Raw genomic sequence first — 26845 nt, forward strand, 5'->3', positions numbered from 1 at the left:
AAGCTCACCAGCCAGAGAAAGACAAAGGCATCGGCTACCTGGAAGATGAAGAGGTACTCAGGTACGGGCTTTCTCCTCCGTAAAAAGCAAAAGTACGCTGAGCACCTGCACACAGTTCAGTCACCTTGGTTGTGCTAAAAGCCTGTCCGGGAAGAGAAATCAACACCACAATGATAAGCACTGAATCCTGTGTTCACAGGCTCTGAAATTTAGCAGCTTCATACAAATTACATCATTCTGCTTGATGTCTCATTAGATCATTCAACACTGCACTCCAGTACTATGTAACCTGCTTGCATATATAAGGACTCATGTCCTATGCTGGTGTTTAACTTTAAACTATACGGTTGGCAAACAGGGCTGCTTACCACACGACTGAAACCTAGAGATATGGAATCTGAATGTCAGAAATATACTTTTAAGATACACAAACGCTTCCGTTTCATTAAAGAAAAGCTGCTCACATAAAAAGCAATAATGAGGAAATAAGAACAATTGAAAACCAGAGGGTAAGTCAAAACCAGAGGCTTGTGCAAATCAGCACAACCGAGCTGAAATCAACTGAGCTGAGCCATTCTGTACAAGCTGCCACAGCTTCCCTTACCCATCTCACGGTATTAAAACAGGAGCAGTCTTTACATGAAATTACTCTTCCTTACTTCTGTTGTTCAATTCATGCGTTTGCTCAGTTTGGGCGTTAAATAAAACCAGTCAGTTCCTAATCCCTTTTTTTTAGTGTTCGGGTATCAGGATGTTGGGGAATTGTCTGGGATATACCTAACCACAGCAGTGCATTGACATTTAAACACCTGAAAATAACCTTGCTATAACATTTGATAAATAATTCTAGTTTTCAAGAAACACTTCAATTCAACCCCACACTCAAGTCAAAAGACAAGTATTTCTGGAGCTCCATAAAGGTCATCACTGTGCAAAAGCAGCCAAGCCTCTGCTTTGAAACCTGGCTGCTCTTTGGGCAAGTCTGAGGCACAGCTTTCAAATTCTTCCACTGCCTTTTGAGAACCACAAAACCAGAAATCCTCATGAATTCAGGAACACTTTTCCAAATAAACCTCTATTTCTGCGTCTTCTTTTCTTACCCAGAAAATGAGGCTGGTTGATACTCACCTGCTAACAGGACACTGCAGAAAGAAAATGCTTCATAGCTCTAAACTGCTTTGAACAAAGGAGTCTTAGCTGAACACGAAGCACTATTTTCAGATTTAACATGAGGAATCATTACTTAAGGTACGCACATTTTCTCACATTGCATTTAACAGCGATTAAGAAATACAATTAGGATAGCTCTCACAGCAGGGAAGTATTTGTAACACCTCCCTCTGGGTCACAAGTCAGCTTTGCATACTTGCATGGTGTTTGATTAGCCATTACTTTATACACAGGTTCTCCTGATGTAGCCAGAAAACTGAATGAGGTTTTTCAAGGAGGAATCCCAGAGCTGTGGGCTTTGAGCAACTCAGGAGTCTGCAGGGGGTAACCACAAGCTCTAAAACACTTGTGCCGCTCACAGAAAAACGCTCTTGCTATGCAGAGATGTGTACGAAGGGCCACAGACAAGACTGAATACTTTCAGTACTTACAGAACTCAGCAGACTTCATCCCAGAGCTGTATGCCATGGCCCTCTTTGCATGACAAAGAACAATTTGTTTGCAAAACGTGACTGTCCCCTTTCTGACACTTTACCAAAGCCTTGCCTTTCCAGGGACAGACAATGGCTGCTGTCAGGCAATTCAGAGGACTCTGGGCGCTCTGTGTTTTCAGTCCTCTTCTAGCATCATCCTTTTGACTCTGAGCTACTCATTGATAGTGGCAGCATAATCTAGAGCTGGGATCTCAGAATACTGCAGGCTCTTTCTTCAGATGTCTTTACATCTTCACTTTGCCATTTCTACCACTCCGCTTTTATCAGCAGCACTACAATCAACATTATCAATTTGCCATGTGCAAACCCTCATGTGCAATCAGGAGCTGAAGAGCAACACATCCATTTCTGTCTGAGTCTGGAAATGCAGAAGTCCAGTAGGGGTACACAGCAGAAACAGTCACTACGTACTAGCAGCGTGCAGCAGGTCACGATAGGCCCCTTGGTTTCCACAGACACCATGGATGGAGTAACGACTGTTAACTGTTTGCCCCTATGGATTTCAAGACAATTGCAGTAGTTTTGAAAGAGGAGTTAAAAGGCATTGAAAAATGCAATTTGATTTCCAGTCATTAGCAGCTTGGTTTGCACCTTCCCGAACACAGGGCATGGGCTGTTAGGTTTCCAGGAATTGCACACAGAGCTTCACCTCATGCATTACGCAGGAGAGTAAAACCATCACCCTCAAGTGACCTTTCCCTGCTGCTGAAAAACTACAGAATGTTAGCACTTCCCAGCAGGAAGTTTATGAACTTCCTGAAATCCTTCTACCTGTCAAGGTTGTGAACAAAAGTGCTTCAGAGCGTTAACAGTGTTCCTGTATTGTCATGAACAGGAACTGAAGAGGATAATTCAGTCCTGCCAAAATTAATTGCAATGCTTTGACTGCACAGTAGCGTAAGACAGGAAACAGGTACCTGGCTGAAGGCAGAACCTCAGCATTTCCCAATCCCATTACAAAAATCCTAAACCCTGACTCCTGAGAACCATAACACCAACAGAGAGGGCAGAAAACTACAAGCAAGTGCACACAGATAAACTCAGAGCTAACTCCATGTGCTCTAAAAGAGCCTTACTTCCGAGGCCCTCAAGGCCTTAGCTTATTTGCAATTAAATCCAAGGGCGTGTTAAGTCCATTTCTCCTTTCTTATATTCCCATTAAAACAAACCCAAACCAAACTCAAACCACAGCTAAGAGTTGGCACTGGATAAATCAGGAACCACTGTGAATAAAGCCTATCCAGATTTCAGAAAACACAAAATGAAGAGGCCTCCCACATCTTATGTGACTTATGCATTTCCAGAAAAAAAGGTCTTTCCTAAATTAAAAGCCCCAGCCAAAACAACACCACTCCTCTACCACTAGCATATGTCTCTCTGGAGACAATCCAGTGACAGAGCAAAGCTGGCAGCTGTAGCTCTTAGGCTCCTATTAACAGTGCCCCACACTGGGCACACACCTCCTTGCACCCAGGATACATGGGGCCGCTAACGGCGTCTGTACTCTTAAGGCAGGGAGCTGGGAGATAAGAAATGTCTTACTGCAAATGAGAAAGCTCTTATAAGCACAATGCAATGGCGATCAGGATCCCATTCCTTAGGAAGATCAGCATCAGTATGATTATGACCTCAGCACCACAAAGTATTACCACTGGAAACACACAAAAGTGAGGTTTATGAAGAACCGAACCAACAGGCTGCCTCTGTAATTCCCCCCTCTCCCCACCCCTTGTGTTTTGCACTATTGTTCATGAACTCCATAGAATTCCCTGCTGGAGCAGCTCTTTCCTTCTCTCACTGCAGCTGCCAATCATCAACCCCATTTCATAGCTTTGGGGGGGGAAATTCTACATGCCCACAGTTTGTCAGAATGGGCACGACCCTGCCAGTTCACCCCTAACAAATTCTGCTTTTCATAACAAGCATTTTGCACATTTATACTCTAATGCTGCTCATCTGTAGTATTTAGATACAACAAAGGAGATGAAGAGTCAACTTTGCCTGAAGAGTGCAGTTTTCTGATACATACTCCTTTAACATTTACGTGTACTTAAATCAACAGGCTCGTCTGAGCGTTAGCTTGGCGTGAGCTCCTTTCCCCTCATTCCTGTCAAAAAAACCAAAGAGGCTTTGTGAAGCACTTCTGAAAACAAAGGGGCTTTGGTTTTTTTTTTGTCCAGTTTTGGTCAAATGATTTTCACCTTCCAGCTGTGATGCTGGAATCACACAAACTTGCTCTAAGGTTAGAGAGCTGAGAGCACCATGTCCCGAAACATTTCCTCTCTTAGTTGTGAGCAGTGTTTGATTCATAACCCAGATCTTGTTTAAAGAGTTGGCTTCTCTCTGATTTCTATTTGTGTCACTTCAAATCCTACTGCTGCAATAGGAAGCAAAAGAATTCTCTGGACTCCACCTTGAGAAGGCAGAGTCTTAAATGCCTGAAGCACACCTCCTCTCACCCTGAGACACATCCCTTAATTCTGGGTGCCTCAGAGGGTTAGACAACAATTAAACCAGCCCAGCAGTGGTGGATGGTTACACACAGCAGGCCCTGTCTCCTCCAGCTGAAACCAAGAGTTCTGTGGAGGGAGAGGAGGACAAAGGGAAGGTATCCCTCAGCCGTGGAGTCTGGAGGTTTGCACAGGGACAGGGGAATTGGCTTCAGGTCCCACAGCTTTGACACAGCCTCAGAATCCAGACCCAGATAGTCAGAGATGATGTTCAGTTGCAATCCCGAGTACTGATAGCAGTACCCCTAGCCATCAGAACTGCACGTGGCAAGTGACCCCTGGGGTGCTCAGAGCCACAGACTTTCTTCAGAACAAAGGTTTTGTTACACACATTTCAGCACCTATTTTTGATATGGTTCTCCATGAAGGAATACATAGGCAGGCTGCTTTGCAGTTGGTCTCAGGCCAGTTCAGATCTCTTAAGTTAACGTAGCTTGTCCCCATTAGTAGTACCTCAATTCACTCATCTGAAAGTGACACTGACCTCTGGATAAACTGTACAGTGGCTGCTAAGAATCAGGCAGGGGAGTTACACGGAAAGATGGAATAAAATCCTAATATTCTCTAGGGCCAGCATGCTAAAAAGCTCTGCCTCAACAATATGCAAAGATGCTCCTGAGCTCAATGATCCAACACAGTTACTTGAAGACACAAAGCAGAGAAAGCAGACTAAAGGAGTAAACTACTGCTCCATTCATTTAGCTACCAATAGGGAGAAGCAGTGCTTTAGGCTATGTGCCATTCATCATCAGTTAGTGCCTGCAGGCCGGCCAATAGAGTAGTAACAGCAGCACAAATAGTATTTGACAGCTATTTGTTCTCTCTTGTGCCCCTCCTTGTCTTGTTCCATTAGGATTGTTTTAAATACACTGCCCTTGTAAGAGAAAGCAGTGAAGCACTTCTGAAAACCAGAAGTGATGACATTTGTGATGGTTCATTACACAGCCTCAGGACAACCTCCAAGAAAATGCAGTGACCTGAATGTAAACAGGTCTACAAAAGATGCACAGAGTTATTCGTCTCATTTCTGGGGCCCTCCAGGAGGGGGCAAAAACAGACTGAGAGACAAAAATGCCCCTCCTCATCTTCATCGGGACTTAGTTCTTGCCTTCTGCTTCCCCATTGTGAAGACTGAACACCCGGGAAGTAGAATGCTAGGAACACAAGCCTTTTTCACTCTCATCACTAGTGCGACTGCATTCTGGCCCCTTACACATACGCTAGTCGCTTTGCAGAAAAGGTAGATTTTTGTACTATACAAAGAAAGTGGATTCTGATTACTTCTATGAGCAACATATGCAGAGGAGGAGATTTAACAAGGCAGAAACTGTAGCAAGACAGCGACTGAATCTTCTGAACATCCCTTAACGGATACCAAGTTTAAAGGGCACTTACTAAATGCTAACCATGTTTGCCTCAGCTGCAGGTGCACTCTCAAGTCTGGCTGGAATCCAGCACCAGAAACAGTGAGCTCAGATCCAGGTATTCCTTTAAGATGGTCATACTCCCAGCGACAATGCCAGATGCCTGTTAAAAATCAATCAATATCAAACGAGCGTTTTTGAAGAGTGCAAAGACAAGGCTGGGGTTATTTAAATCTTTGACAAGTGAAGCGTTTTGTCCTCAGCATGTCGGGGAAGCAAAATTAAACACGCGTTACTGCGAGACTAGCCAGCTATAACATCACATCTACAGATAAGAAAGATCAGTACAAGTCAAAGTGGACTAAGTACACTGGGGGTAAATAGTTCAGGTTACTACATCTGGGGCTAAGTATCAGCACAGCTGGATTCTTACTAAACTTTGCTGCCATTTAGGCCCTTCTCATTTAATTGAGTCTAAACCTAGGCACTAGTTCTCCCAACTACAGCATTTAACTGATGTAATCAATTGCTTTCCTTGCCCAAAATCATGCAATAAGGAAAAACAGCCTCAGAGGCTGGAGGATTACACCTACCATAACCTATAATTCCAGTCACGCCAAAGATGAAAATCCAGAAGAGAATCCCAGCTGTGAACCTCAATGACACAAGGAAGAGCAGGCTCACAATCATTGCAACGAACAGCCCACTAGAAAGACAAGAAACAGAAACCCAGGGAGAACAAGTGTGAGCATCTTTCTTGCACGCCTCTTACTCCAAATGAGGGTCCCTTCGTCTCGTGTAGGAGAACGGTTTGCAAAAATGTATTTCAAAATCTTCCTTATGAAATATTTCCTCATGGCTCTCTGCTGTTAGAAACAGACAGATTATATATGAAGATCTGGACACAGCCAGAATTGTCTGCGTACACCGAGTTCTCAGGGTGCCTGAATGGGACCAGCACACGTCTGGTTTGGTCATTTACACTGGCTGACCAACTCACTGCCTTTTCCAGGCCATGGCCTAGTCCACAGCACACAAACTTAAATGGGAGAAATACCTGGGTGTGGGGAGGTTACTGGTTTATGTCCTCCATTTAAAATCCCTGCTTGCACAGAAACAATATTAGGAAAGTAACATTTGAGGAGCTTTCCTAGAAAAAAAAAGAATTCATTTTAGGAGGAAAACCAGTGATCCTTTCTACCCATCGGAGAAGAAAATGATCAGGGCATAGTGATGCATAAAAAGAACCTGTTCAGAGCCATCAGTGGGACCCCTAGGATGGACATCTCCAGTGTCTTTATCAAGTCTGTGCTAAGGAAACATTTGCTTTCATTTCACTCCCAGAAAGCAAGTCAGAAAGGAAAGAATGACTGCAAAAGGCCTTTACTCAGCAGCTTTCTTCTAAAGCAATGCAAATAAAGCAGTGTGAACAATGGTTCCATCCAACAAAGATCCAGCTTAGACGCTTCACAGAACATTTCATTTCTCGAGAACTTTGAGGTGTTACATCAGAATTTTGTGTTAGAACAGCCACAAAAGAAATGAAACCCTTTTCTTCCCTGTGGTCAGGAACTTCTCTTCTGAACGTTCCCAATTTATTTAGCCAGTGACTAAAGATAACAAACGGGTCAGCCTGACCACAAACAATCAAAACCGGATGTCTTGGGCAAACTAAGCCAGACGGGCAGAGGGACAAGAAAAAGAACATCAGTTTATTTAGTTAAACCTTTGTAAACTGGGCTTAAGTCCTAGCCCCTTAGAGGCTTCCCAGCATGAAGCATGTTCCCCTTCTGAATGGCTTGTTTGAAATTCAGAATGTATTCCTCAAAAAAGCACTGTCATTTTGGAGTTCCTGACTCTCTTCTTCAAGGCAGTAAGATACCTTTATCTACGGTGAGCTTCAGATTTGCTCTAGTAACACCAAAACTGAATGAATACATGGTAACAACTGTCATTAATAGAGTGCTTCCCTTAAACTGAGCCTTGAAAGCAGCAGTTCTTTGGGAGTAGGATAAAAAGAACAGAGCAATTCCATATTAGATTTTTAATCCCACCTCCTTTCACCATCAGGCCTTCACTCTCATCACCCAAACTCTGGCACTTTCATATGTTTGCCCAGAAATCACTGGATGCATGCTGTCATTTGGTGAAAAGTGTGAGGAAAATTCTACCCAAATACTTTAAAAGTAACAACAATCCCTTATAAAAGCATCCTATTTGAAATGGGGAAACTGGCTTCAGTATGGAGAAAGTCTGTTCAGAAAATGGTCAATTCTCTCTCCAGCCCATCTGTTGAGCAGTATCTCCTTTGAGAGAATCTTCACTGTAAGTCTGATTTCAGTAACAGATCGAGAGAGAATGGCCATTTAGGCATATATACTCACAGATCTGCTGCAGCAAAATAGCTACTTCTTTTGTTTTGGTGCTGCATTTTTACTAATTGCTCGTTATTGAGTAATAATTGCAAGATAAAGCTAACTCTGTTCAGTAGTTTTTGTTCTTTAAGTTGCTTTGCCTGCTGCACTGGATTTGTTTATTACAATAAATTTAACTACATATTGCTAGTTTCAATTTGGAAATTGGGATGTGTTTTATATAGATATTCATGACATTTAGCAACTGCAATTGGTTTGAAAGTCTCTTAATCAAGAATTTTTAGGTTTGGAATTACCAGGCAGATGGGTCCTGCAGCAGAAGACAGCAGCACCTCTTGGCATTCTGCCTGGTAAGATATTAAAAAGCTACTCCAGACCATACTGTATGCATGTATGCTGGGCTATCCTTACCTCACATACAGAACCATAACAACTTTACGGCAAAGCTTAAAAGTAGGTTTGGTAACAAACACGTATGTGATCAATTCTTCAATTCCCTACACATTCCATAGTGAGTTTGGAAAAAACATAAAATTATCCATTAGAATCTTACATTAAAATCCAGTACCAAGAAATAGCATAGTCTTCAAAACTTTTTACTCTAATTGATCTTGCATCCAGGATATTACTGATGCTGCTGAGAAAAGACAAGACTGCTAATAGCAGAGAAGCAGAAAACTGCTCAGTGAAGCAAAAGGAGGACTTCTTGGAGTTGTTTTCCTAGCCTGCAAAGTGCTTGCCCATATTAACGTTTCCTAAGAAGAAATGAAGAATCATCTTGTCAAAGAACAAACAATGTAGTTGTAGATGCCAGAAGAAGGAAACTTCCTAAGGTGCGGGTGCTAGCACTGCTGGGAAGGTGCTAGAATGCGGCAGCCTCAGATCCAGAGGTAAGAAAAGGTACCCCTGTGCTCCAGACTGCCTGAGGATGGAGAGTAGCAGGTTGCTACCCAGCACTGGAGATGCTTGCTGTCCATCTGCAAGGGAGGTGCTGTCTGGCATCAGAGCCCAGGACGTTGCCTTTTGACCTTCAGACGTGTGCTAAAAACAGGAGCGTGCTGATGAGGTGAGATGCAAAAGTACTAGGACAATCCACAGTACTAGGAAGGCTGCTGTAGGAAGGAAGAGCTGAGGCCATCACTGGCTGGCCCGAGTCCTGCTGCATGAAGACTTCAATTTGAACCTCCTTTAACTTTCCTTGCTATTAATTTTGGCTAGGAAAACCAAGTGGAATGTTTTCAAAACTGACAGTCATTCTGAGGAACACTAAAGCTTTTGGCTCCTTGCTCATTTCTGCATACCACAGTGCTGGGTTTCCCTACTGGAACTTTGCAAGTGCTCAGGCACAGAAACCATCTACCAGGAAGTCTCGTCTGGGTACCCTCAGCCATTTGATACAACAGATTCTGATCTTTGTTTTTCAATTCCTAAATTATTTCACAGTCTCAGAAGCCAACACACAAGCACTTAAGAAGGGTAAAACTTACTTTGCAGCTCCCCTGAGGTCGGTTACGTTTCTTGTTTTCCCTCTTCCATCTTTGAAGGTAGTCTGATTTGCCACAGCTAGCACACCACTCTTCATGGAGAAGTCCAGGAAGCATCTCTTCAGAACTATTCAAAATACCAAAAGAAAGCAGGAATGGAAAGCAATGGAAAAAAAGACAGAAACTATGGGTAAGACAGAGAGAGGAGGAGTTTATAAAAGAGAGAGACAAGGACAGACGTTCACATACTCATTTATGTTGCCCTGCTCTTTGCTGCACCAAATCCTTGGTTTCATTCCAAAGGGAAGAGTAGGTCAGTCCTCCTGCACAGCTGTACGTCACCTTTATCTACTGGTTCTGCACCTTCCTTTAGGTTTAGAGATGGGAGAAATCACACAGTACATTTGAGTCCAAAATCAGTTCCACGAAAGACAGACTTCTTTGCCTAGCTAAATTACTGAGGAGCTCTACACAACAGGAGCCTTAAGAACTGCTTTGAGACACTCTGCTCGACTGCTGCGGGGTACTTAAGTACTAAAGGATACTTCTCACAGTACCGCAACCACATGGGTAGCTGCAGATACTCTTTAAGGAAACAGTAATCACTGAAAGAGTTAGGGATGGGATGTGCATACAAGACCTTCATCCCTGACCAAATCACTGCCAAAGCGTATGCATGGGACAACTCCTTATACGGTGAAATCAGAATAATTCAAAGCTTTGCTGGAGCTCAGTAAAATCATGCTTATTACGCATTGCTTAAAGAAACAAAATGTATTCCATCTCCTCCTGATACACACAGACCTTGTGAGGACTCTTAAAACCAGGTCTGCAGAACTGCTTCAAGTAATTCCACTTTCACAATTCAGGATTTAAAACCACTGGGAAACAGAGATAAGCAACGCAAGCCGCTCGGCAGGTATCCCAGGAAGGTGTGCTTACAGCTGCCTGCTCCCAGACCTCTCAGTCTCCTCTCTACTGCCACTGCCTAAACACCAGAAATAAAACCCCAAGAGCTTCTCCTTCGGGTCTTTTCTGTTACTTGGTGCATGTTGAGAACAACTAAGAACCAGGCAGCAATGCTTTAGGACTACTCTTGCTCCAAGGTGGATGAAAGAATTAATGATCCAAACTTGGGTACTTAGAAGCTGTGCCATTAGCGATGCCATCTGTAAGCTGCGCTGATCCTTTACCAAAAAGATTCTCTGAATGATGAAAACAACTGCATTTACTGTGAGGGTGGGGAGGCCCTGGAACAGGTTGCCCAGAGAGGCTGTGGATGCTCCATCCCTGGCAGTGTTTAAGGCCAGGCTGGACGGAGTCTTGGACGACACGGTCTAGCGTGTGGTGTCCCAGCCTGCGGCAGGGGAATTGGAAGTGGATGATCTTAAGGTCCTTTCCAACCCAAACCATTCTATGATTCTGTGAAAAGAAAATGGCAGGCTCCCTACGGGGAAAAATCACGCATGAGAGAGAAACACTGTTGGGTTTGCACATTTGGGATGAGGCTTTGCAATATTAAGGTTTTGTAATACTAAGACTTTGCAATAATGGGGCTGGGGCTAAGTTACTCAGGGAACGAAACATAGGGTTTGAAATACCGTGACTTAAACAGGCACACTCTGTGCTTAAAGACAACGGCACCTGTGGGCAACAGACACGCTCTGTGGTGCAAAAGAACGCTATCTTTGTACAACCTATGAAGCTAAGCCGGTGCAAACTGCTGCTGTAGTTAAGCAGTAAGTTGGGGTACCATGTGCCTGCCAGAGAGTTATGAAATCAAACCCTAAAAGGAGAGAAAGAAAGAAGTAAGAGGAAGGGGTGCACGAAATTGAGTAAGGGGAGGTGTAACCAGAGGCGGGACAGTTAGCACGTAGATTGTACACGTCGGAGAGGCTGTAAACCTTGGAGTCCCCAACCAATGGGGTAACAAGGGAGGGAACTTGAGGATGGGAAAGGAAATACAAATCAAAGTTCTGCCTTTGCTGTGTGTGCCTGCTTGCCAGGACACCCGTTTGTGCACAAACGTTAAATAAATGGCTGCTTCACTGCTGTGTCTGACCGAGGCCTGCCTGAACCTAGAGACTGCTTCTCACCCTTCAACTTCTCAGCGACCAAAACCCACGACCCATTCCCTCAGCAGGAGGCTCACCTGAGACTCCAACTTCTCGCCGCCTTCCTTTTTCTGGGACGCTGCTCTGGGAGGGGCACTTTCTCGCCTGACCTGCTGGAGGCTGCTGCTTCTCTTCTCCCTGCTCTTCACTGGCATCTTCCGCACTGCTTCTCTGGGCTCGTTTCTTCCCCTGTCTCTTCTTTACCCGTCTCTGCCAGACATTCTCCTTCTCCTTCCTACTCACCGCAGGCAAGCAGAGGGGGAAAACAAAGCAGTTGTGTATTTTTTTAACTATAGAAATCCCATGCAAACGTTTCACAGAAGAGATAATCCCTTGCAAAAAAAACGTGTTTACAAAAACCAGCACTCACAGCGACTGCAGCCGTTGGCGAGGGCCTGTGCTTGAGCTACGGCAGTAACTAAGAGTCACCTCAGTGCAGGACGCGACTCCGTGACGAAGCACGGAGCCTCCCGGACACCTGCACAGACAACACATGGCCAGGAGCCTGTCCACAGAGCACCAGGACAACCTGGGAACCAGAGACTTCCCCAGAAACAAGTCCTGGAACATTTCCAGTTTATCCTCAAATAACCTCCTGTGACACCACACTCATTTTCAGCCGCACGCAGGGACCCGGAAGGTCATACATTATTTTGTACTGTAGGGTGCTGTACGCGTAGCCTGTGTACCGGGCCATCCACAGCTATCTCATACATTAAAAGCGCTAGGATTGAAAGGGCATTTGTAGAGCTTTAATGAGAGAAACTCCGTTTAGTTTTTAGATGGCATAAAATTACATGAACAAGCCCTAGATCAACTGCTCCCACATCTAAAGCCTTCAGCTCGATGACCAGGGGAAATCAGCAGCAGGGCAAATAAAGGTTCTGGCCCTTCTCAACACACTGAAACTTGAAATGGAAATGGTACAATGGGCTGCTGAAAACCACACTGAGAGCAGTGGGTGGTGGGACTTTCAAACACTGGGATACACTTAGCAAAGGCCACCTGCTTGCTCAACACCAGAGGATCTGCCAACAGGGCTGACCCAGCCCAATTACAGATTTTACATACCATAGAGGGGGATGAAGTTCCTGGGGTGCACATAAAGGATGTGCTGGGGTGTCCTGGGTTCAGCAGTAGCAGTCATGTTTCTCCTCCTTGGTAGCTGGTGCAGTGCAGTGTTTTGACTTTCAGCTCGGGAACAGAGCTGATAGAGATGTTTTGGTTTGGCCAAGGACTTTGTGAGCCTCATGCTCTGCCAGGGAGGAGGGGAAGCCGGGAGGAAGCAGAGACAGGACACCTGACCCAAACTGACCAAAGAGGTATTCCATACCACAGCACGTCATGCCCAGGATGTAACTGGGAGTTAGCCGGAAGGGCTGGGAGACTGCAGGGTTGGAGGAGGTATCGGTCGGAGCTTGGTCGGGCTTGGGGGGCCGAGTTATCGGTCAGCTGGTGCTGAGGTGTTGTATTCTCTCCCTTGTAATTTCCTTTATCATTATTATCACTGGTGGTAGCAGTAGTGATCTGTGTTATACCTTAGTTACTAAACTGTTCTTATCTCAACCCGTGGGAGTTGCATTCTTTTCGATTCTCCTCTCCGTCCCTCCGGGAGCAGGGGGAGGGCAAGAAAGGGGGGGGAAGTGAGCGAACGAGTTACCTGACTGGGTTTAAACCACGACATGGGGCAACCAGTCTGTGCTATTGCCGATTCTGGGGACTGCTTTTGCTCAAAGAGCTGGGGGCTTTTGGTGGGTATTGCGGGAGGGTGGGGAAGTCCGACGTGTACCTGAAGGAGATCTGATTTGGAGTGAAAAGAGCCAGTGAACTGAACTTTATGATGCTGTGTAATACTGAATTCCGTGATCGCTTCCATGGCGGCTGAACACCCATCACTGCACGGGACACCTCGTGGCCCCTGTCCCCACCGCCGTGGGTCTGAGGATCTGAACCTGACTCCCTTGATCACCATTAATGAAGAATGGACTTTGATCAAACTGGACAAGTGTCACAGTGATGGAATCGGAACTGACTTCAGCATCCAACAACCCAACACCCCACACCATCCATCTTTCCTGCCTGGAGACACTGCTATGGCAGATGGAGCCCCAAGTCATGACAGTGGGAAGTGTGAGGCCTGGCATGACATAAATGGTATGGACTAAGGGGTGGATACTGTCCTGGTTGTGGCTGGGACAGTGCTCGTTTGCTTTCTAGCACCTGGTGCTCTGCTGTGTTTTGGCTTTATTCCGAGAGCAGTGCTGACAACACACTGACGTTTTAGTTGTACATAAACCGGGGAGGAGATATCTGGAAGGGAAGGATCACTGCTTGGGTCGGGCTGGGTATCACTCAGCAGGTGCTGAGCAATTGTATTGGGCATCACTTGTGTTTATTGGGGTGGCTTTTTTCTCTCTTCTTGTTATGTCCCTTATCATTATTATCACTATCACCAGCACTAGTACATTGTGCTTCGGTTATTAAACTGTTCTTATCTCCACCCTCGGGTTTTTCATCCTTCCCTTCCTGCTCCCCATCCCGCTCCAGGAGCCAAAACCCGGCTCAGAGTCACCGACACCTCCGCACACCCCCCCCCGGGTGCCGGGGATCGGCTGCCCCAGCAGCACCTCCCCCCCGGGAAGAAACAGCCCCAGGGACCTCCACAACAGCCCCGCTCCATCCCCAGGGCCGGAAAGCTGCGGGACCCCCACAGCTCCCAGCCCCCCATGCCCCGGCTTCGCAGCACCCCACACTCCCAGCCATCTCGCAGCCCCACTGCCCAGCGCTCGCACCCGCCCCCCGCATTACCCCGCAGCGCCCGGCCCCACTGCCCAGAGCCTCGGGGGGCCGCAGACCCCCAGCGCCGCTCCCCGGGCTCTGCAGCGCCCCCCAGACCCGCGCCGCGCCCGCTCACCCTCACCTCCTCCCGCTCGGCCGCCGCCATTGCCGGCTGCAGCTCCGCCTCACGCCCTGGGCCCGCCTCCGACGCAGCCAATCAGCGCACGGCTCCCCCGCGCAGGGCACGCTGGGACCTGTAGTCCGGCCTCCGGCACATGCGCACGGGGCAGTGGGCGGGGAAGGGGGGGGCAGCGGGACCCCCGTGAGGGGCGGGGCCTTTCCTCATGGAGGAGCCGCTCCCCATGGGATCCCAGAGGCACCGGATGGGCTGGGGTGAAGGGACCTTAAAGCTCCTCCAGCTCCAAGCCCTGCCACGGGCAGGGACACCTTCCACATGGAAGGAGCAGCTTGCTCCGAGCCCCTGTGTCCAACCCGGCCTCCAACGCTGCCAGGGATGGGGCAGCCACAGCTCCTCTGGGCACCCTGCGCCAGCGCCTCAGCACCCTCACAGGGAAGAGCTTCCTGAGAGCTTGTGAAATACGAACTCACTCCTCTAAACGAGGTAACGAGGGTTTAGTGAGGGACAAAGTCAAGAAAGCAAAAGCGACAGCATGACCGCAGCCAGAGGCGCAAGGGATTAGCATTTGGTACAGGTTTATATACTTTCAGTATTACATTAGTTACATGCATATTCATAATTCCCGCATAGAGGAGGGGGATAATATAACTAGCTTCAAGAATTTATTATCACAAGTCTCCTCCTCTTGGCGCCTGTGCACTGCTCTGTGGTGATTGTGAGCAGGGAGCTTGAGGATGAAGTAAACAGTCTTCCTCTTGTGAGCAGGGCTCTTCAAGATGAAGTAAGCAGTCTTCCTCACGGTGTACTTTTCACCTCTGGCACAGTTGGACACCCCAGCAACCACACAACCAGCTATATCTGTAATTATTCTGAGAAATAGCAAGGATTTAAAACAGTGTGACCTTCCTGCAAAATTTGTTGCAGGATGGGCAGACAAGGAGTATCCCAAGCTAGCAGAGCCTTGGGAGGCTCTGTCTGAAACTAACTGATAAGGATGGTGTGAAATAACTCATTCATGTTTAGTGGGGCCACTAAAGCCTGTTATCTCACCACAGACTTACAACACAAACATTGCTCTTTAAAACTACTTTAGAAGACTAGCCTGAAACAATTAACTCATGTTTAGTGGGGCCACTACATCCCACGGACTTACAACATAAACATTGTTCTCTTTCTACAGCCTAAGTTAAGCTAAACAGTACTTTATGTTTTCCAGGCACTAGCTTTCCTTATACCAAGCTTCACCCCCCACCTTCTCTTACCTTTACAAATTCTTTTGCTATGTGACTCCATTTAGATCAAGAGATCTGAACCATTTTAACTTGCTGTCTGGTCTGGTATCTTTAGCGTGTTTTGTTTCTGTTACTGGAAACTCGTACAGTTATATCCTGCACGTGAGCACACCTATGATTTGAGAAAGCCAATACATTTATGTGTTCATCACAATCTCACCTCAATCCACCTCTGTGGAAAGGAAAAAGGGGATAAAATAAGCAGTAAATCGCAGCCTCCTTGTGACTTCCCAAAGCCTCCGGTTTCAGTTCTAAAGCCTCGTTCGCAGGGTCCCAAGGCTCAGGTTCAGTTTCCAAAGGCTCGGCCGCGGGGATGCTGCTGCCGGGCGGGGGGCGCACGAGCCCGGCCGCGGGGCTGGGCAGGGCCCGCTCCGCCGTTCCCCGGGCTCCCGCGGCCGCGAGACCCCCCCCGCCGGCCGCTCCGCCCGGTGGCAGCGGGCGCCCGGGCCGCGCGTGGACAGAGCCGTTGACAGCGAGGCTGCGGCGGCGGCGGCAGCAGCGGCTTCTGAGCGGCTTCTGAGCGGCTTTTGAGCAGCAGCGACTTCGGCAGCGGCTTCTGAGCGGCAGCGGCTTCGGTAGGAGCAGCAGCAGGGGCAGCAGCACCAGGTGAGGCGGCGGCGGCAGCTCTCGGCGGTCCGGAGCCCGCCCTCCGCCGCTCCCCGCGATGGTGCCTCCCCCGTCCCCCCAGCGTCCCCCCGCAGGGGCTCGCGGCACCGCTCCCCTCTCCCGGTACTGGCAGTGGCGGCGCTGGGCGAGCCGCCGCCGCTGGGTCTGGGTCTGGCGAGGCAGCGCCGGCCCCTGGCGCTCCCCGGCCCGCCCCCAGGCCCCGCCCCGCCTGGGGCCGGCCGGGGGCCGCCACCATCCACAGGTGCCCGGCGGAGCGCGGACCGGCGGCGGAGCGCGGACCGGCGGCGGAGCGCGGACCGGCGGCGGAGCGCGGACCGGCGGCGGAGCGCGGACCGGCGGCGGAGCGCGGACCGGCGGCGGAGCGCGGACCGGCGGCGGAGCGCGGACCGGCGGCGGAGCGCGGACCGGCGGCGGAGCGCCCGCTCCCTCCCCGCCCCGCAGCCTCCCGGCAGCCGCGACCCCCGAGACCCCGGAGCGCGGTGCTGCTGCGGGGGTGCCGTCACCGGCAGCGCGGTCGGGCAAGGTGCCCGTGCTCCTCCTGACCCGCATTGACCCGTCGGCCTATCTGCGCTCCGGGACCGGCGGGGAGCGGCGCGCCGCGGAGCCTCGGCCGGGAAAGGCCGGGAATGATGCGGCTCCGCTCGGCCCGGAGCGCCCGGTGGGGGCCGGCGGGGACCCCGCGCGCAGCGACAGCGGCCGCGTCTGTCGCACGGGGCACGACAAGGAGAGCTTCGAGCGGCTTTACCGCGTGGGACCGCTGCTGGGGAGAGGCGGCTTCGCGTCCGTGTACTCGGGGCTCCGCCTGTGTGACAACAGCCCGGTAAGGGCGGGCCCGGCGGCGGGCCGGGGAGGCGGCGGGGCTCAGCTCAGCTCGGCTCAGCTCAGCTCAGCCAGCGCTGCCCTTGGCTCGCAGGTGGCGATCAAACAAGTGGCTCGGGAGCGCATCTCCTCGTGGGGCGAGCGGGTGAGTGCGCGGGGCCACCGGGACAGTGCGGGGCAGAGCGGGTGGGGGTGAGCCGGTGGGGCCGGCGGGGGGGAAAGTGGGACAGGGAGAGGGGAGTGGGTGTGGAGTCACCAGGGGACACGGGCCGGGTAGGGGTGCACCAGAGCATCCCTGGGGATTGCGGGGGGCACCTGCAGGAGGGCATCAGAGCATCCCAGGCAGGGAGGCACAGGAGCCCCGGGCCAGCATCGGCCCTGCTGACAGTGCCGTGGTCCCCCTGCAGCCCAGCGGCACTCGCATTCCCTTGGAGATAGCCATGTTGAGGAAGGTGCGCTCCGGCTGCAGTGCCATCATCCAGCTCCTCCATTGGTTTGAGCTGCCCCACTCCTTTGTGCTGGTTCTGGAGCGTCCGGAGCCATCGCAGGACCTCTCCGACTTCATCAAAAAATGGAGGTTCCTGCCCGAGGATCTGGCGCGGGGCATTTTCCTCCAGGTGCTGGTGGCTGTGCGGCACTGCCACAGCCGCGGTGTCCTGCACAGGGATATCAAGCCCCAGAACATCATCATCAACTTGGCCACCAGAGAGGTCAAGCTAATTGACTTTGGTTGCAGCACCCTCCTCAGGGACACGGTCTACACCAAATTTAGCGGTGAGCCCACAGCCCAGGGTGCTTCCCGTACCGGGCAGTTTGTGAACAAGAGTCACGTGCTGATGACGAGGTGGCGGGTCACACCGAGTGTGCGTCCCCACGTCCGTGGCGCCACCGGTGCAGCCCCTGCATCCCTGGGGATCCGCGGGCGAGAATCCAGGAGCAGGCGGCATCTGCCTAATGAGGTGCGCCCGTATCCTGTTGTAGGAACACCTTTGTACTACCCGCCGGAGTGGTTCCGCTGGCGCTGCTACCACGGCCGTCCGGCGGCGATCTGGTCCCTGGGCGTGCTGCTGTATGAGATGGTGTGCGGGGTCCTCCCCTTCCGGTGCTGCGAGGACATCGTCAGCGGGCAGCTCTTCTTCCAGCGCCGGATCTCTGTCGGTAGGTACCTGGCTTCGCAGCAGCAGGGGATGGTCGGGGTTTAGGGGGTGGCAGCTGATCTCCCTTGGTCAGCTGGAGGAGGTGGCCCATGTCCTGCCATCCTGCTCTCCTCCAAACCGAGTCATGGAGCAGGAGGTCTGGGTGCAGCTCTGAGCGCACCCAGGCCTGGGCGCTGCGGACGGTGGCACAAGGTAGGCAGGAGCCTCCTGCAACTGAGCGGCAGTTCCCGGATTCTCCCCAGAATGCCAGCACCTCATCAGGTGGTGCTTGTCCATGAGAGCTCGCGACAGGCCATCCCTGGACGATGTGTTCAACCACCCTTGGCTGCAAACATCCACTGCCCCAGGAGACAGCCGCCCTCCACCCTCACAGCCTTAGCCAGCAGCTGGGCAAGTAAGCTGGGGGTGCCTCTTGGGGGGAGCGTGGGGTTTGGGGGTTTTGGCAGGTTGGGTTTTGCGGAGAGCGGGTGGTTTTGGGGGTTTGGGGGATTTGGGAGTTTGGTGAGGTTGGGTGTTTTGGGGGGACTTTTGCAGTTATTGGGGGGCTTGTGGGGATTGGTTTCTGGGTTCTTTGGAGAGCAATAGGTGTCAGAGGGACACCTCATAAGAGTTATATCTCCTCCTTGTAGCTGGGGCAGTGGTGAGGTTGGGCTTTAGTCTGAGGATAACGCTGGTAACACACCGATTGTATAGTGGTTTCTGATTAGCACTTACCCCGAGCAAGGCTGATTCAGTCTCTCATGCTCTGCAGTGAGGAGAGACAAGATCTGACAGCAAAGCAACAGACAAAGCGGCTACTCCAACACCCGCCACGAGCACTGCAGCTACTCCAGCACCAGCCACAACCACTACGGTGACACCAACAATGGACACAGGCACCGTGGCTACTCCAATGGCAAGGACTGTCACTACAGCTACAACTCCAGCAACATGCAGTGCTGCTATTCCAACCAGGGCAAAAAAAGCAGTGTGGCTACTCCAGACTCAGTGACAAGCAGTGAGGCTTCTCAAACCCAAGCCACAAGCACTGCAGGTACTACAAATACAGCGACAGACACATCAGCCACTCAAACGCCGAGGACAGGCACTGTGGCAGGTGGGACCCAATTCAACATGCCCTGCAGTTAATCCAGCCCCAGGCACAAGGACTGCAGTTACTCCACCACCAGTTTTAAGCTCTGCAGCTACTCTATCTCTGGGAAGGAGCAATGGCGCTACTCTAAGGCCTGCTATGTATACAGTGGCTACGACAACCCCAGCCACAAACACTGCAGCTACTCCAGTGCAAGCCACAACCACTGCAGCCTCTCCAACACCAGTGACACACACTGCTGCTCCTGCAGCCCCATCAACAAGCAGTGAGGCTTCTCCAGCCCAAGCCCTAAGAACTGTGCCTACTGCAACCATGGCAGCAGGCCCGTGGGCTACTCCAATGCCATAGACAGATGCTGTGGCTGCTACAGCTCCAGTGATGGGCACTGCAGGTATTCCAACCACATCAACAAGCAGTGAGGCTTCTCCAGTGTGAGCCACAAGCACTGCGGCTTCTCACTGCCATCCACAAGCCCTGCGGCTACTGCAACCCCAGTGACTGGGACAGTGGCTACTACATGGCAACAATAGGCATAAACACTGCAGCTATTCCAGCCACTGCAACAAGCACAGCAGCTGCTGCAGTGCCAGCCACAGCAATGGGGCTACTCTAATGCCTGACACAGACACTTCCGCTACTGCAACCTCATTGACGAGCAGTGAGGCTTCTCCAAACCATGCACTGCGGGTACTCAAAGTACCGTGACAGACACATCAGCCACTCGAATGCAAAGGACAGGACCTGTGGCTACTCCAGCCTTGTCAAGAAGCACTTTGGACAACCCAACCCCAGGCACAAGCACTGCAGCTGCTCCACCACCAGTTTCCAGCTATGCAGCTATTCCAACTCTAGGAGGGAGCACTGCCGCTACTCTTAAGGCCTGCAACGTTTGCAGTGGCTAGATCAACCCCAGGCACAAACACTGTGGCTTCTCCAGCGCCACTGACAAACACTGCTGCTCCTCCAATGCCATCGACAAGCAGTGAGGCTTCTTCAGTGCAAGCACAAGCACTGCAGCTTCTCATTGCCAGCCAGAAGCCCTGCGGCTGCTGCAACCCCAGTGAGTGGGACAGTGGCTACTACATGGCAACCATAGACATAAACACTGCAGCTATTCCAGCCACTGCAACAAGCACAGCAGCTGCTGCAGTGCCAGCCACAGCAACGGGGCTACTCCAATGCCTGAGACAGACACTGCCGCTACTGCAACCTCATTGACGAGCAGTGAGGATTCTCCAAACCAAGCCACATGCACTGCGCGTACTCAAAGTACCGTGACAGACACATCAGCCACTCGAATGCAAAGGACAAGCACTGTGGCTACTCCAGCCCCATCAAGAAGCACTTTGGACAATCCAACCCCAGGCACAAGCACTGCAGTTGCTCCACCACCAGTTTCCAGCTATGCAGCTATTCCAACTCTAGGAGGGAGCACTGTCGCTACTCTTAAGGCCTGCAATGTTTGCAGTGGCTAGATCAACCCCAGGCACAACCACTGTGGCTACTGCAAATCCTACCAGAAGCACTACAGCTACTCCAGTGCCAGCCACAACCACTGCAGCCTCTCCAACACCTGTGACCCATCAACAAGCAGTGAGGCTTCTCAATCCCAAGCCACAAGCACTGCAGGTACTACAACTACAGCGACAGACACATCAGGCACTCAAACGCCGAGGACAGGCACTGTGGCTGGTGCAACCCAATTCACCATGCCCTGCAGTTAATCCAGCCCCAGGCACAAGGACTGCAGTTACTCCACCACCAGTTTTAAGCTCTGCAGCTACTCTATCTCTGGGAAGGAGCAATGGCGCTACTCTAAGGCCTGCTATGTATACAGTGGCTACGACAACCCCAGCCACAAACACTGCAGCTACTCCAGTGCAAGCCACAACCACTGCAGCCTCTCCAACGCCAGTGACACACACTGCTGCTCCTGGAGCCCCATCAACAAGCAGCGAGGCTTCTCCAGTGCGAGCCACAAGCACTGCAGCTTCTCACTGCCATCCACAAGCCCTGCGGCTACTGCAACCCCAGTGACTGGGACAGCGGCTACTACATGGCAACGATAGGCATAAACACTGCAGCTATTCCAGCCACTGCAACAAGCACAGCAGCTACTGCAGTGCCAGCCAGAACAATGGGGCTACTCCAGTGCCTGAGACAGACACTGCCGCTACTGCAACCTCATTGATGAGCAGTGAGGATTCTCCAAACCAAGCCTCATGCTCTGCGGGTACTCAAAGTACTGTGACAGACACATCAGCCACTCGAATGCAAAGGACAGGCACTGTGGCTACTCCAGCCACATCAACAAGCACTGTGACTAATCCAACCCCAGGCACAAGCACTGCAGTTGCTCCACCACCAGTTTTAAGCTCTGCAGCTATTCCAACTCTAGGAAGGAGCAATGGGGCTACTCTAAGGCCTGCAACATACGCAGTGCCTAGATCAACCCTACCCAGAAGCACTGTGCCTTCTCCAACGCCACTGACAAACACTGCTGCTCCTCCAACGCCATCGACAAGCAGTGAGGCTTCTCCAACCCAAGCCCTAAGAACTGTGCCTACTGCAACCATGGCAGCAGGCACATGGGTTACTCCAATGCCATAGACAGATGCTGTGGCTGCTACAACTCCAGTGATGGGCACTGCAGGTATTCCAACCACATCAACAAGCAGTGAGGCTTCTCCAGTGCGAGCCACAAGCACTGTGGCTTCTCACTGCCAGGCACAAGACCTGCGTCTTCTCATTGCCAGCCACAAGCCCTGCATCTACTGCAATCCCTGCGACTGGGACTGTGGCTACTACATGGCAACAACAGGCATAAACACTGCAGCTATTCCAGCCACTGCAACAAGCCCAGCAGCTGCTGCAGTGCCAGCCACAGCAACAGGGCTACTCCAATGCCTGAGACAGACACTGCTGCTACTGCAACCTCATTGATGAGCAGTGAGGCTTCTCTAAACCAAGCCTCATGCTCTGTGGGTACTCCCCATACCCACAACTCCCCCCAGGTGACCCTCAAGTAACCTCCTACACCCAAAACTGCTCCCAAGTGACCCCCTAGTGACCCCCAGACCAAAACCAGTTCCCCAAGTGTCCCCCACATGAAATCCCAGACCCACAAGTGCCCTCCAAGTGACCCCAAAGACCCAGAGCTGCCCTCCAGTCATCTCCCAGACCTACAACAGTCCCACAACTGCCCCCCGAGTGACCACTCAGACCCCCAACTGCCCCCAAGTGACCCCCCAGACCCACAACTGCCCCCAAGTGACCCCCCAGACCCACAACTGCCCCCAAGTGACCGCCCAGACACACAACTGCTCCCAAGTGACCCCCCAGACACACACCTGCCCGCCAAGAGAGCTCGCAGACGTACCTCTGCCCCCCAAGTGTTTACCCAGTGACCCCCAGAGCCATAACTGCCCCCAAATGATCCCCTCATCCCTAAAATTGCCCCCCTAGTGGCCTCCCGGACCCACAACTGCCTCCCAACTGACCCCCAGTGATTCCCCAGACCCAAACCTGCCTCCCAAGTGACCCCCAAATGAATCCCCAGACCCACAACATCCCCACAAGAGATCTCCCTGACCTACAACTGTTTCCCAGCTGACACCCCAGTCAGCCCCAGACCCACAACTGCCCCATGTGCTCCCCAAGTGTTTCCCAACACCCACAACTGCCCCTCACTGCCCCGCTCCCATCCCGTTCCCATCCCATTCCCACCGCGCTCCCATCCCGCTCCATCTTGCTCCCATCCTGTTCCCATCCCGCTCCCATCCCGTTCCCATCCCACTCCCATCCCAGCTCCATCCTGTTCCCATCCCTCTCCCATCCCGGCTCCATCCCATTCCCATCCCGTTCCCATCCCGGTCCCATCCCGGTCCCATCCCGGCTCCATCCCGTTCCCATCCCACTCCCATCCAGCTCCCATCCCGCTTCCATGCCGCTCCCATCCCGTTCCCATCCCGCCGCTCCATCCCGCTCCATCCCTTTCCCATCCCGTTCCCATCCTGCTCCCATCCCGTTGCAATCCCGCTCCTACCCCGCTCCCATCCCGCTCCCACCCCGCTCCCATCCTGTTCCCATCCCAACTCCATCCCGCTCCCATCCCGTTCCCGTCCCGCTCCATCCCGTTCCCATCCCGTTCCCGTCCCGCTCCCATCCCGTTCCCATCCCGCTCCATCTCGTTCCCATCCTGTTCCCATCCTGGCTCCATCCCGCTGCCATCCCAGCTCCATCCCGCTCCCATCCGGCTCCATCCCGCTCCATCCCGTTCCCATCCCAGCTCCATCCCGCTCCCATCCCGCTCCCATCCCGTTCCCATCCCGCTCCCATCCCGCTCCTACCCCGCTCCCACCCCCTTCCCACCCCGCTCCCATCCCGCTCCATCCTGTTCCCATCCCGGCCTCATCCCGCTCCCATCCCGCTCCCATTCCGTTCCCGTCACGCTCCCATCCCGTTCCCATCCTGCTCCCATCCCGGCTCCATCCCGTTCCAATCCCGCTCCCATCTCGTTCCCATCCCGCTCCATCCCGTTCCCATCCCGCTCCCATCCCGCTCCCATCTCGGCTCCCATCCCGTTCCCATCCCGACTCCGTCCTGTTCCCATCCCGCTGCCATCCCGTTCCCATCCTGCTCCCATCCCGGCTCCATCCCGCTCTCATCCCGCTCCCATCCCGTTCCCATCCCGCTCCCATCCCCGCTCCATCCCACTCCCACCCCGCTCCCATGCCGCTCCCACCCCGCTCCCATCCCAGCTCCATCCCGCTCCCATCCCGCTCCCATCCCGTTCCCATCCCATTCCCATCCAGCTCCCACCCCGTTCCCACCCCGCTCCCATCCCGCTCCCATCCCATTCCCATCCCGCTCCCACCCCGTTCCCACCCTGCTCCCATCCCGCTCCATCCCGCTCCCATCCCGTTCCCATCCCGGCTCCATCCCGTTCCAATCCCGCTCCCGTCCCGTTCCCATCCCACTCCCATCCCGCTCCCATCTCGTTCCCATCCCGCTCCCATCCCGCTCCCATCTCGGCTCCCATCCCGTTCCCATCCCGACTCCGTCCTGTTCCCATCCTGCTCCCATCCCGGCTCCATCCCGCTCTCATCCCGCTCCCATCCCGTTCCCATCCCGCTCCCATCCCGGCTCCATCCCACTCCCACCCCGCTCCCATGCCGCTCCCACCCCGCTCCCATCCCAGCTCCATCCCGCTCCCATCCCAGCTCCATCCTGCTCCCATCCCGCTCCCATCCCGTTCCCATCCCATTCCCATCCCGCTCCCACCCCGTTCCCACCCTGCTCCCATCCCGCTCCATCCCGCTCCCATCCCGTTCCCATCCCGCTCCCATCCTGTTCCCACCCCGCTCCCATCCCGCTCCCATCCCAGCTCCATCCCGCTCCCATCCCGCTCCCATCCCGTTCCCATCCTATTCCCATCCCGCTCCCACCCCGTTCCCACCCCGCTCCCATCCCGTTCCCATCCCGGCTCCATCCCGCTCCCATCCTGCTCCATCCCGTTCCCATCCCGGCCCCATCCCGCTCCCATCCCGCTCCCATCCCGTTCCCGTCCTGCTCCATCCCGGCCCCATCCCGCTCCCATCCCCCTCCCATCCCGCTCCCATCCTGTTCCCATCCCGCTCCCATCCCGGCTCCATCTCGCTCCCATCCCGCTGCATCCCATTCCCATCCCGCTCCCATCCTGTTCCCATCCCGCTCCATCCTGTTCCCATCCCGGCCCCATCCCTTTCCCATCCTGCTCCCATCCCGGCTCCATCATGTTCCCATCCTGCTCCCATCCCGCTCCCATCCCGTTCCCATCCCGCTCCATCCTGTTCCCATCCCGGCCCCATTTCTTTCCCATCCTGCTCCCATCCCGGCTCCATCCTGCTCCCATCCCGCTCCCATCCCGTTCCCATCCCGCTCCCATCCCGCTCCCATCCCGTTCCCATCGCGCTCCCATCCCGTTCCCATCCCGCTCCCATCCCGCTCCCATCCCGTTCCCATCCCTCTCCCATCCCGCTCCTTCTCGTTCCCATCCTGTTCCCATCCCGCTCCCATCCCGTTCCCATTGATACAGAGGGTTGACCAATGTACAGGGGGGTAGTACAGGGATATTGTACAAGGGGGTTGTACAGGGGGGTTGTACAAGGGGGTTAGAGGAATTTGCTTGCTTAAACAAAAGTATTGTCTGTTGTAAATGCCTGCTAAGCAGAACAAAGGCACCTGGTCCTATTGATAAGCAAAAGCAGACACCTGGTCCTATTGGTAAGCAGCTATTGATAAGGAAAAGCAGACACTTGGTCCTATTGATAAGCAGCTATTGATAAGGAAAAGCAGACGCCTGAATCTACTAACAAGGGGAGAAGCAGATGGTTTATGGCTGGGATACCGGGCCAAACCCTGAGGCCATATGTGAAGACTGAAAGGTGAAAAGTGCAAGGAGAGGAAGACTCATTTACTTCATCTTGAAGACCCCTACCCACAGGAGGAAGACTCAGTTACTTCATCTTGAGACCCCTGCCCATGACCAGAGGGGGCGATGCGCAGGCGCGGAGGACCTTCTGGCTCATTATAATACGAAGCGGGGATAGGACATGAATATGTATAGGCATGTTGTGCAACCTTATGAATATGTATAACTTTAGAGGATAAATGTAGAGGGAAACAACACTGAGGTACGCATGACTTTGAGGAATTATCCCTATGTGTCTCAGCGCTGAATAAAAGCATACCTACTTTACAACTTCTAACAAGTTGTGGAGTTTATCCGCGCATCACCATCCCTCTCCCATCCCGTTCCCATCCCGGCTCAATCCCGTTCCCATCGCGCTCCCATCCCGTTCCCATCCCGCTCCCATCCCACGTTTTCCTTTCCACATCCCCCCCCCTCCGCTCCCCCCAGTCTCGGCGCGCCCGGCCCCTTCCCGCCGTCCCCTCCGTGGCGCCGGCTCTGACGTCATCCTCCCGCGCCGCCCGCTGTCATGGCGGCGGTGCAGGCGAGGATCCTGTCGAGGGCTGGAGCTCACCCGCGTCTGCCCCGGGAGCAGGGTCAGGCCCCACAGCTCTGCTCCTGCCAGCGCTGCCGAGCCCTGCACTCACTCGATGGTGCCATCGGAGCGCCCCACACAGCGCAGCACGGGCTGGGCCGTTGCTCTGGCTCCGGCAGAGGCACAACTGCCTCGGGAAGCTGCCAGCGAGCAACGAGAGCTGAGAAGCGGCTGCAGAAGGGCTCTGCTGTGGGGCTGAAAGCCAAGGGTGCTGCAGGGAAAGGAAAGGAAAGGAAAGGAGAAAGGAAAGGAAAGGAAAGGAGAAAGGAAAGGAAAGGGAAGGGAAGGAGAGAAAGGAAAGGAAAGGAAAGGGAAGGAGAGACTGCAGAGCCTCAGCCCTTGGGCTTCCTTCAGAGGAGGTGGCGGTGCTGCCCTCGATCCTG

The sequence above is a fragment of the Pezoporus flaviventris genome, unplaced genomic scaffold (assembly GCF_033815535.1).
Source record: "Pezoporus flaviventris isolate CSIRO_AGI_PZ_B2104156 unplaced genomic scaffold, CSIRO_AGI_Pfla_v1 ptg000115l, whole genome shotgun sequence".
NCBI lineage: Eukaryota > Metazoa > Chordata > Aves > Psittaciformes > Psittacidae > Pezoporus > Pezoporus flaviventris.